The sequence below is a fragment of the Catharus ustulatus genome, chromosome 5, assembly GCF_009819885.2.
Source record: "Catharus ustulatus isolate bCatUst1 chromosome 5, bCatUst1.pri.v2, whole genome shotgun sequence".
NCBI classification, from domain to species: domain Eukaryota; kingdom Metazoa; phylum Chordata; class Aves; order Passeriformes; family Turdidae; genus Catharus; species Catharus ustulatus.
This window is the reverse complement of record NC_046225.1, coordinates 17,583,257-17,594,621: the sequence shown is the minus strand read 5'-3', so window position 1 is coordinate 17,594,621 and position 11,365 is coordinate 17,583,257.

Below are 11,365 nucleotides of genomic sequence, written 5' to 3'. Positions count from 1 at the left end.
AGTTGCTTGCAGCCTTGGGCTTAAACATGTGCATATTACCTTTTGCATGCCATCATGTATGTCTGAGGGTCATACACACAAACCCACTGTATTTTCTGCTACCTTTAATGTGTATCTGCTCCTGTGTCTTTTGAAAAAGAAAAACCCATAACCTAAACAACAAACTCTAACCCAAAATCTCATACAAAAGTATGCTTGATAGAGAACCGGTATTATGGCTAAATGGAGAAAAAGCGAGGATAGTTATGTGGAAAAGTAGCCAGTTGCCAAAATTCTCAGATTAAGATATTTTCTGAGCTGTCTCAAAATTCTTAGAAAATGTCCTCTCTGCAGTGAGGCTGCGAAGAGACCGTGCAGACCCGGGCAGGAGAAAAACTCCAGCTTACTTGGAGCATTCAGGTACCTCTGCGATGTAAAGAAGAGATACAGAATTGTTGCTGCTCCCCTTACATTAAAGCCAGTAGCAACAGGCTAGGGGAGTGAAATTTCCATTTCTGGACAAACTGTGAATCAGTAGCTCAGATATTTGAGAGACAGAGATTATTCTGAATTTGCTAAAATGGCCACATCTGAATTTATTTCACAGCTCATTAGGGAGCTGTGTATAATAAATTACTCAGCATGTTATGTTCAGCTAACCTGCCAGCTCCCTGGTTTGTTTTATGCTCTGGGTTGCTGAGTGTGAATAAGCAAATAGTGCCTATTCGACCATTGTCTCATTGTGCAAATGACAGAGAAAGAGACTTGACAGAGGTTTTTTTTCTTTCCATCAAACCTAAAGTGGTTTCTTGCAAACCTAGAGGTGATTTTTCTGCGTTCTACATCCATGAGGGCTGTTTCCAGTTGATAAGGAAGGACATGTTAGCAGGAGGACAGAGCTACCTAAAGGCAGGAGGGTTTATTTTTCTTTCCTAATTGTTGCTTACAGGGATAGTTCCTCTCTGCCCAATACTTTCAACAGGATTTCCAGAGAGGCTGGAGATGTCTGGTAGACCTCAAGGACATACTGGACACAGGCTAGGCATCACCATTTTGTTATTCATGTTGGACTGGGGTTTTTATCTGTGTGCTGCACAGCACTGGGCAGAGGGAAAAGGCTTCACTTGCCTTTCGACATGTAACAGCTGCATGTTTTGGTATTTTTACTTGACTATGCAGTCCCAGTTTGTTTTGTGGTCCCTGTGGGAAGCCACAGTTGCTGATGTGGGGGATAGCAGCAAAGGAGGAAGAATGTCTTTACCCTTTTTTTTTTGACCAGTTCAGCTGTTCAAAGGAGAGAGACTTCTTTATTTTCCCCCCTCCTCAGAATCTGAACCCTGTTCTTAATTTTGCTTAATTTTTTTTCCCTTTTGTGTTTTACAGTTATTATCCCAGATAGGTCTCTGTAGAGTGAGAAAATGTTTCATTGACTTTTTTGGTGCTTCCTAGGAAAGAATAACTCATTAATGGGACTAGTAAAAACTCTCCAAATATATATATATATATATATATATACACACAAACACACACACACGTACATGTTTGTATGTCTAATGGTATTCATATTTTCTCATAGCAAAAGGTTTTCATGATGAACAGGGAGCTTTGGGAAGATGTCTCACCGTGGTGTGTCTCCCTTTTCTGTCAGTACCATCCAGGATATGTTTTCATCACAGGTTAGCTGTTCCAGGACATAATGACAGCTGTGGGAGATTGTGTGGGGACAGCTCCTGCTTGCATTAAATCTGGTCTGAACACAAAAACGATGCTGATGGTCTATACAAATTTCCCATTTGGTTTCATTAAATCAACTGCATTCAGGAATTTGATATGTATTTTAGATTGGAGAGGGCTTTATTCAGTGTTCCAGTAGTTGTTAGAAAGGAAAAAAATAAAGCCTGACAATTATTGGATAATCTTGTCTCATATAAGGAGTGTTCTGTGAAGGAAATAAGTTTGTCTTTACTAAATCAGTTTTCAAACAGATAGAGGATTGGTGCTCAGATGAGCTCAGATTCTTCCATGAAGTAAGTCACTTGTAGACTTCATTTTCCAGGCTGGTGTTAAGGGATCAGTGGCTTTCACAAGTACATGAAAGCAATAACAGGTGTTAAGGCACCTGAAACCAGTTGCTGCATTTTTAAAACCAGCCACTTGCAGCTGCTGGGATGAGGTTGGGCTTTTGTTTGCTGCTGTGGTTGTGTGGCAGACCAGCTGGTGTGCTGACCCAGCATTTGGGTACTGTGAGTGCTTGCAGCAGGTGGGAGCTGTGAGTGTAACCACGGGCAGACTCTGCCACACCTCCCTTTCACCAGCTGTGGCCAGGGAAAAAAATTGCACTCAACTTCTTTATATGTGTGTTGTTGACAAGTGCTTTTTTGGAGCCAGGCACTGGGGCAAAAAAACCTGTCTTTATTCCTCTATGCAATTTGGAACACAACTAAACAACCGTCCCCTCCACACACACATACACCAACAGCTATGCCAATTTCTGATGTTATCTGACACTGACCTAAGTAAAAGGTAGAAACAATCTGCCCTGTGCAACTGAATAGAGGGATTTCCATTTTCTTGAAACTGTACATTTCACCTTAATTGCTTTTCTGCAATAATATAGCGATGTGGTGTTGGCTTTGTATGAATAATTCAGAGCAGTAAAATGATAAAGTTATCAACAGAAGATGGCTTACAGTGATTATTTAATGCAGTTCATAGATATTTCAAAGACAAAAAGATATATCTGCAGGTGGAATGTGACATGCTACATTGAGAATGTGTACAAATGTATTAACGCTATTACTGGGGAGGAGGAAAAATAAGAGTCAGCTGAAGATAGTGAATAAAACATTTTTATATTCTCTGAATGTACGCTATCGTCTTCTAGTAAATAATGAACAAAAGATCTTTGCAAAATTCAGGTAATCTCTTGTGCAATTGGTACACTATATTTTATGAAAAGGAATGGGAAGACTGGAAGAAGGCACAGGGTTCTCTTGGAGAGGTGGTTAATAAATGTGGCAGTATGTGTGCAGCAGCAATTTACAAGGGGGCAGATTTTACAGGTGGGCTGTACATATCAGAGGGTGCTGGGGCTTTTAATGAGAAAACATGCACTCTGGGCAAGAGCTCTTCTTTCTTCTCCTTACTGCCCACAGCATCCCTGCTCTGCACGGTGTGGGAGCAGTGACCCAAAGGAGCAACCCAAGGCAGCTTAAAAACAAAACATGAAATGTTACAGCGCTGAGTTTCCAGGATTCAGCTGTGTTTTGTGCTGCCTCTTTGAGCCCAAGCTCCTGCTGGAGCCAGGGGAACTGAGAGAAACAACTTGGAGCAAAGCTCAGTGGATGCTGGAATCTCCTGACAGCTTCAGCTGTGCTAACAAATGTGAGCTGGGGTGAAGGACAGCCCACATTTCCGCAGGTCCCCAGTCCCTGTGGTGGAGCAGACCTGTGCATTTTACCCACTCAGGAGGCTCTGTGGGCACAGAGGCACAGCCAGCTGCTCAAGAACCTTGAGAACTACTTGGCAGACCAGCTGCTGTGGAGAAGAAAGACTGAAAGATGAAGGTTTTGAATTTTTAGGGATGAGTCTCAAGCCACTCTTTAGTTTGGACCACTCTTTGCTTTATGTAAATTGATGCAGTAGGTTCTATTTACCCTTGGGAAGGACTTTGCAAGCACCACTAGAGATGTGCCCCTGAAACAAGCTTGAAGATTTCTCCTGTATTAAGTTGCCTTGATAAATATGTCTCTTTCTCTCTGTTTTTTACATTCTTCCTCTTTTAAAGTGAGCCAAAGAGGAATCTTCACTCTACAGTGTCAGAGAAAAAGAAAAAATCTTAACTTAATTCTCTGGTCTCTTTTTCCTCTCCATACTATTGCTCTTTACACTATTCATTTACTTGTTTACTATTCAAATAACTATCTGATGGTGGCATTAGTTGCTGAAGTGATACAGATATGCTAAGTGGAGTGTGACAGATGAATTCCATAATTTGAATACCTGCTAGCTACGAGGTAGCAAGCAGTGTCTTTTTTCTGTCTTTATTGCATATTAAAGTGCCACTTTGCAGCTCCTACTGTTCCAGTGACATGGTTTTCCATGCAAAAAAGTATTAAGTTTTTTTATGAAACCAAAAATTCTTCCCATCTGTGTTCATGTGGGCTGTGTAATAATAGGATAATTTGTTCAGACCAGAGAAAATAGTTTGTTTTGTTAAGAAAATGGCTTTTCATTACCTTCCTGGAATCTAATTTTTTAAAGATGTAAATTAGAACCTTGCATATTAATTGCAGGGCATTCAAGTGCCATTGGCATTGTTTCAGTATACCTGTGCCAGAGCTGCTGCTGGCCAGGATGTGACAAGGCAAAGGGAAAGATATGAGGCTGTATGAATACAGCTGCTCTGAGTGATCCTGATGGGAAATCTGACCACAAATACTTAATTCCTTTCTGTGATTACTTTCTGGTCTAATTACTTTGAGAGGAGATAGAATGATTGTCTTTTCAATAAGCTGACATAGCTTTTAGATTGAAAGTGTAAAGCATTTTTCTTCAGTGGAGGTTTCCATTTTAATGGACTGGGAGTGCTTACGAACTCAGCTTATCTCATTTTGGCTCAGTTCAGTAACAGCTGAGGAGTAACTTCATTAAACATGTGCTGTGTGGCAGGGGAACATTGCTTTGCCAAAATCCATACTTATTGTGAAGTATATTATTTTAACTAGGGAAAGCCAGTATTTCATTATACATTTATTCTCATAGTAAAGATAATTGTATTTGTCTCTCATACAGAAATTTTCATGGACCTTAATAAACATGAATTAAACTTAACTTCTCCATTTACTCTGCAGCAAAATGATAAATATCCATCTTTAAAAATCAGTTATTCAAATATGCTGTGATTTTATATTTGTGTCTGGCGTTAATTGGACTGTGTGTGGGGAAAGTGAAAGGCCAGATCTTGATTTTGGTTACCCCCTAAGAAGTGTCAATAAATGTGCTGGGGATAACCGATTTATGCAGATGTTTCCATAATAAAAATCCTTGTCCTCCCCTCTATGGTAGCAGGGGTTCACGTGCACTGCTCTGAGAGTGGGGTGGGAACTGAAGTCTAACAGGAGTCCTGAGCCACAGGAAGGGCTTTCTGTAGCTGAAGTATCAGGTGCAGTTTCTGATCATGTACAGCTTGGTGGGATCCTTGCCTACCTCTTCTGAGCAATCTACTGGTCCCAGGATTTCAGCCATGCCGTGACTGAAACCATGGAGCAGAGCAGAAAACAGAGTTTTCATTCCTTGCGAGTTTCTGGTGGCGGGCATCTAGAAGGATATTCAAAGAGCCCAGCCTTAGGTGTGCAATTCCATGGAAAAGGAAAGGGTTTGTTTTTTCTCAGGCCTGATTTAGGTGCCTTGATTTACCTTCTGTTCACTCTGCATGTAGGAAAGGTGTAAAATGCAGTTTCCTCTGCTGGATGGTGTGAATAACCATATTTTATGAATTTCTAGGCCAAAATAATCTAAATGAGATAACTAAACTGAAAAGTCTTTAAACCTTTTATTGCTGTAAAATGTTAGTATCTCTTTTAGGGTTCATAATATTTTATTTTTAAGTGCTTAAATTGGTTACTTTTAATAAAAGATGTGAATGTTTTGGTGTTATTGAAGCAAAACCAAGTCTCTTCTGGTTGCTACAAAGATTTTGTTGTTTCAGAGCTCAGCCTCCAGGTCCCTGTCCATTGAGCCCCCTGAGGCCCTCAGTTTTTGGTAAATTCCCTCTGGCCAAATTCCCAGTCCATGCTTATGTACTTGCCATGATTTTCAAAATTCTGCCCAGATGGTCTTTTCCTCTGGAATAGTTTGTGATGCTCAGCCTCCCATTTTCCTCAGGGGAGAAATATATAATTTAATTTGTGGGTTTCAATAGTCTTACTAATGACTTTCTGCTTGTTCTGTCGTTTTTAAGTAGTTACAGATGCTTCACTGGCACTTTTATATTGTCCTGCATTGTTTCCATCAGTTGTTGGATTTCAGGAGGGAGAGATGTAAGCTGTGCTTCAGCTTCTCTGAGACAAAGCTGACAGAGCTATTGAAAATGAGGCACAAGCTGCTGCTGAATATTTTGCCTTTCCTGGGTTGCATTTTGCAAGAGAGAGCTGGAAAAATATATTCATGAGAGAAACTACTGATTCTGAAATGCTTGTCTCTCAAAGTCCAAAGGGCATCAAGTAGGAAACCATTAACTTTTGGCTCAGAACTTGCCCTTTAGCAACACACAGAACATTATTAAAAAACAAGCTGTAAGGATTTTGCCAGTGAAGATGTCTGCCTATTTCTTTATCACCATCTCAGCCATCTCAGTGCCAACTCGAGGTGTGGGCCTGAGGAGCTCAGCCTGCCTCCCAATCTGAGTGTGCCAATGGCAATGACTCCAGCCTGTGCATCACCTACAAGAGGGACCTGCTGGGCTCTGTGTGTAGCATTCCTGGGCCTCTGGTGTTCTTGAAAACCCATCTCTGTTTAGGAGTGTTTTAAAATGCTGTGCTGCAGTAGTTAGCATATAATAACAAAAAATTATAAAAGCAGAACAAGTAGAAGTTATTTTATCCTTGCCTTGTGGTAAACTGTGCAAAAGAAAGACAGAAGGCTGCTATGTTCGTGTTCCTTTTCACCCTTGAGAGCTACAGCTAGCTGGAAACAGAAATGTTTTCTGGGAGTAACATCAAGAGAAATTACAGTAATTCCATGATTACAAGCCACACCATTTTGACTAAAATTTTGCTTCCACCCCAGAAATGCAGCTTACACTCAGGAGTGGCTAATATGTGAAAAATTTTCTGAAATTTCCAACCCTGGAAGTGCAGCCGAGGTGCCGAGCCCAGCGCCTGCCAGTAAAACTGGAATTACGCGATTGTTACAAATTAATTACTGTGTTGCACGGTGGGTGGAGGCGGCCTTAGTGCCGGCAGCGTTGGGGGGGGAGGGAGGCGGGTCTCCCTCCTTCAGGCAGCACAGCCAGGGGGAGAGGCGGGGGGCTCCGTGCCGGCAGCGCGGGGTGGGGAGGGAGGCGGGGGCTCCATGCTGCCATCCCTGCAGCCCGGGGCAGAGGCAGGGGGTTCTGTGCTGCCGTCCCTGTGGGCCGGGGGGAAAGTGGGGGGGAGTCTCGCCCCCGCCTGCCACCGCTGCAGTGGGAGCGGGGGGGGCTCCTTCCCCTCCCACCGCCGCTGCCGCAGGTGCCAGTGGGCTCCATCCCTGCCTGCCGCCACTGCCGTGGGTGCCGGCAGGCTCCATCCCCTTCTGCTACCGCGGGGCAGCGCTGGGCTGGGGTGAGCGAGCCCGGTGCCAGTGGCAGCCGGCCCCAAGCGGCCCCACTTAGCTGGGCCACCCGGCCCTGTCGGCAGCCCCGAGCAGGCTGAGCCCTCACGGCCCAAGCCAAGCCAGTAAACCTCGCCATCCCGCAATTCTGTTACTATTTGGCAACTTTGTTGCACACGTGGATCCTCCCTGCGAACGACAGAGCGGCTTATACTCAGGTGCGGCTTGTGTATAGACAAAGAAGTAAATGTTGCCGACACCCGGAGATGCGGCTTATAGTCAGTGCGGCTTGTAATCGTGAAATTACTTTAATTGTTTTTTGGCCCTGCTCATTAAAGCTACATTTTATTCTTGAGGAAGAACCAAGTAACTAAATGGGTATTAGTCTGCTAAGGGATTGCTCTGAAAGAAATGTTTTGAAGTGGAGTTTGGTTTTCTCTAGGTAGGTAGTGTCCTGTGCTTAGCTTGCTGATGCCAGTAGTCAGTCAGCTTTGCTCTAAATGCTGTGAATTCAAATGTTCAACTAGAAATCTGAGACTTTAATACCTAAACCTACAAAGACAGTGGTCAAGTATTTTCAAAATTTCTTTATTTGCCTGTTCTTGTCTGTTGTGCTTTTGCAAGCAAAATCAGCTTTTTTAAAATGACACTCCCAGATCTTCCTTCTTAACTGCAGCAACAGCAAAGCAGATTCCTTGAAAAGAAACTTGCAGGCACAGCCAGCTGTTCCTGGGGCTGATATACCACCAGGAGCACAGGCACAAAATCCTTTAAACTGGATGGACCCAGGTACAGCATCTCTGCTGCTTGTATGTGGTTTGGTCTCAGGGGAAAGTTGCATCAGAAAGCTGGAGCAGGGTCTTTTGTGTGGCAGTGATGGCCACAGTTTTCTGCAGGTCTGCAGAGGAAGAAGAGGGAAACTGTGAAGGCACAGTGTGGCTGTCACACACTCACAGTGTGTGACCCTGGTCAATTCACACCTCCCTGTCCTCTCAAATGCAGACATTCTCCAGCCTCCTGCTGGAAGATAGCACAGGTAAGCCAGGGCTCTTATTAATATAAAAAACCAATAACAACGAAAAAATGAAACAAAAAAATTTATGTATCTCATCAGATTATCGTACTTAAAATAACCACATCAAGTCCCATTAGGTAGCTGTGGATATTCTCTTCCCACCATTTTGTTTCTAGCCCTGGAAAATGGCAGATGTGACACTGAATCTTCTTTCATTTTACACTTTGTATATGAACTGCACCTTCAGCCTTTTAGAGTACTTCCTACAGCTGGATATAGAGAGAGGGCATTGTTTCTAACCAGGGGCTTTATTTTACAGCATTTTTGAACCTGTCTGGGGAACTGAGTTGCTTTCTGCTACAGGAACTCTTCTCATGGTGAATCATGTTCACATCTTACCTATAATCCTCCGGTGCTGCTTCCCAGACTGTTAAATGTCAGGGCTCTCCTTGTCACATCTATCTCTATGACCTTGCCCCCAAGATGGCTGTGGAAATTGCAGGAATGCCTTACAGAGACAGTTGTCACCCTAGGAGCAGCATCAGCTTTTTTTTTTTCCTAAAGCAAAGATAATTTTGACAGCTGGGTGTAACCACACCGTGGTTGTCTTGACATTGCTTGCAAGCTGGTGGCAGCCATTCCTGACTGAGAGCTGTTAACCTGGAGCTCAGATTCCAGGGGTGCTGAGTGACGAGCTGCTGTCCCCGTGTGCCAAGCACAAATGCTGCCTGTTGGCAGCCCAAGCTCACATCTCGGTTCTGTCAAGGTTTTAGAGTCCATTATGGCAATCTTTTTGCTTTGGCTTTGCTTGCCCCTGGAGCCAAGCTCCTTATCACTGACTTGTCACATGCTAGCTAAGATCGTCTGCATTGAGCCTCTCTGCTTTTGACTTGCTGCAGGACAAGGGAAACCTGTGCATTCAAACCTCACATAAATTAGTGCATTCTTCCTTGCCAGTTGTGATGGATAGAAGAACATTTTTTACATTAAAATGCTTCTTGGCCAATGTTGGTGTGATGAAACAAATAATGGATTATCTGGGTTTGCCAGCAAAAACGAGCCAGGTGGAAAATGTTTTATTCACTAGGAGTGCAGGTGTCTCATGAGAAGCCACAGAGGCATTCCTGGAGCTAACAGTACCATTTTCCTTGGAGCTCAAGCTTAACATCCTGTTCTTTTCAACTTGTTCCAGGTTGCTGTGTGGTATAATACCATTACAGAGATGAGATGCACTTTTGTTTGTGTCTGTATTTCTTTCTGGTAGTCAACAATGGAAGAGAGGGGAGGCCTTAAACTCACATGGGCTCCATTTTCTCATGCCTGAGAGGATGCCCTGATGTTGTACTGAGGCTCATTATGTCTGTGGGCAGCTGTCATGTTTAGGCATGAGCAAAACTGGCTTGTGAGAGATCCAGCTCTCATGGGTCAGCATGGCACACACGGTTGTGCTACTGGGCTCCCCACGGAGCCACCACTTTCTGCGGTTCTGTCAGCATCCCCTGGACTTCCTGATGAAAGGCACATTTTATTTCAGGGCATGTGGTGGCTCCAGGTGCTGTGAGGATGGCAAGTTTGATGAGGTGTAATCCTGAGCATGTGAACCTACTCAGTTTGTGGCAGTAAGTCAGTGATGTTTCCACCTAAACCTGCTGCTGGCAGAACTGCCTGGCTCAGCACTGCTTCCCATGCTGGACCAGACCCCAGCCCCAGCAGAAAAGTGATCTGTCCACAGGTGAGACTTCTTTCTGCTTCTAAAGTGTACATAAGGAATGGGTTTCTTGCAGCACTTTTAAAAGAATAGATTTCCTGCACTGCTTTAAACACCCCTAGTGAGGAGAGCATGGCTCTGATGCAGGTTGGTCAGAAATAATGGTCAACACAGAAAGCACTAGCACAATACTCAAATTGGGGCAGGGTCACTTTTTTATCAGGGTTGTTACTGGGGAATGGTAGCTGTCTGGGGGCAAAAGAGCCTTAACAAGAGAAAAAAATAAAGAAATAAAAGATAGTATTTAATTCTGATGAGCATGCTTGCTTTTTTTTTTTCCCCTTAAATTTTACTTCATAGAAACATTTTTCAAACATTTCAAGCTTGAAAAACCCTAGCACTGAACAACAGCTCTAATGAAATAAATAAGGTCTTTTTTTGTTTACTTGTCTAATACCAAGTTTCCAGCAATTCTACTGTTTCTCAAAATCATTCAGCTTTGAAAGAAAAGCGTCACAAGAATAATTTTTAGTCACAAAATGATTGTAAAAAAAGACCGATAACTTAGCTCAAGGACTGAGACTGAGTATTAAAAATGTCATAATAAATGGGAACTTTTCTGGAGACTTGAAAGTTTGTGAAAGAAGGAGGTTATGCTGACAGATGTTTCAGAAACCTAATTAATGAAGCCCTGAAATGAAAAAGACTGGGAACAGTTTGGCTTCTTGTATGAGAAGAAATACCATGTAACATTTCAAAAGCAATGAAAGACCAATCACCCTAAGAACTTCAGACAATAAAGAGGGATTGTAACTTGGAGTTAGGTTTCTTTTTGTCATTATAAACTGTTAAACGTATGTCTGGATAGAACTGTCTGAAAGACTGTGATTATATTTTGTGGCAGTTACTGACTGAGCTTTCAGGATTTTATACATTCTACATTAGCAAACAAGAGCTTTTGAATATGTTAATGTTGAAAGAGCTTCTTTAGGAATCTGTAGGTGTTCTAGTCAAGGCTGCTCTTCCCTCCTACTGGTCAGAAATTATTAAAGAGACCAGATTGTTCTGAACCTCAAAATCTTTTTATCCAAATGAGTAAATCTTTTTGACTGCTTTAGTGTCACCAAAAAATGCATATTTGAACAACATTTTTTTCTCTGAAACTATTCCAAGTGACTCCAACTTCATCTTGCATGTGATAATTTTGCCCAAATGAAAGATGCACCTAATCTCAGATGTAAGAACATGGATTTGCCAGTTCTGTACTGCTGCCATTTGTGAAAAATGGCTTTGCCTTACGTTATTTCTTTTCATTATCCTTACTTAGTGTCTGATCAGCTTCCAATAATGTG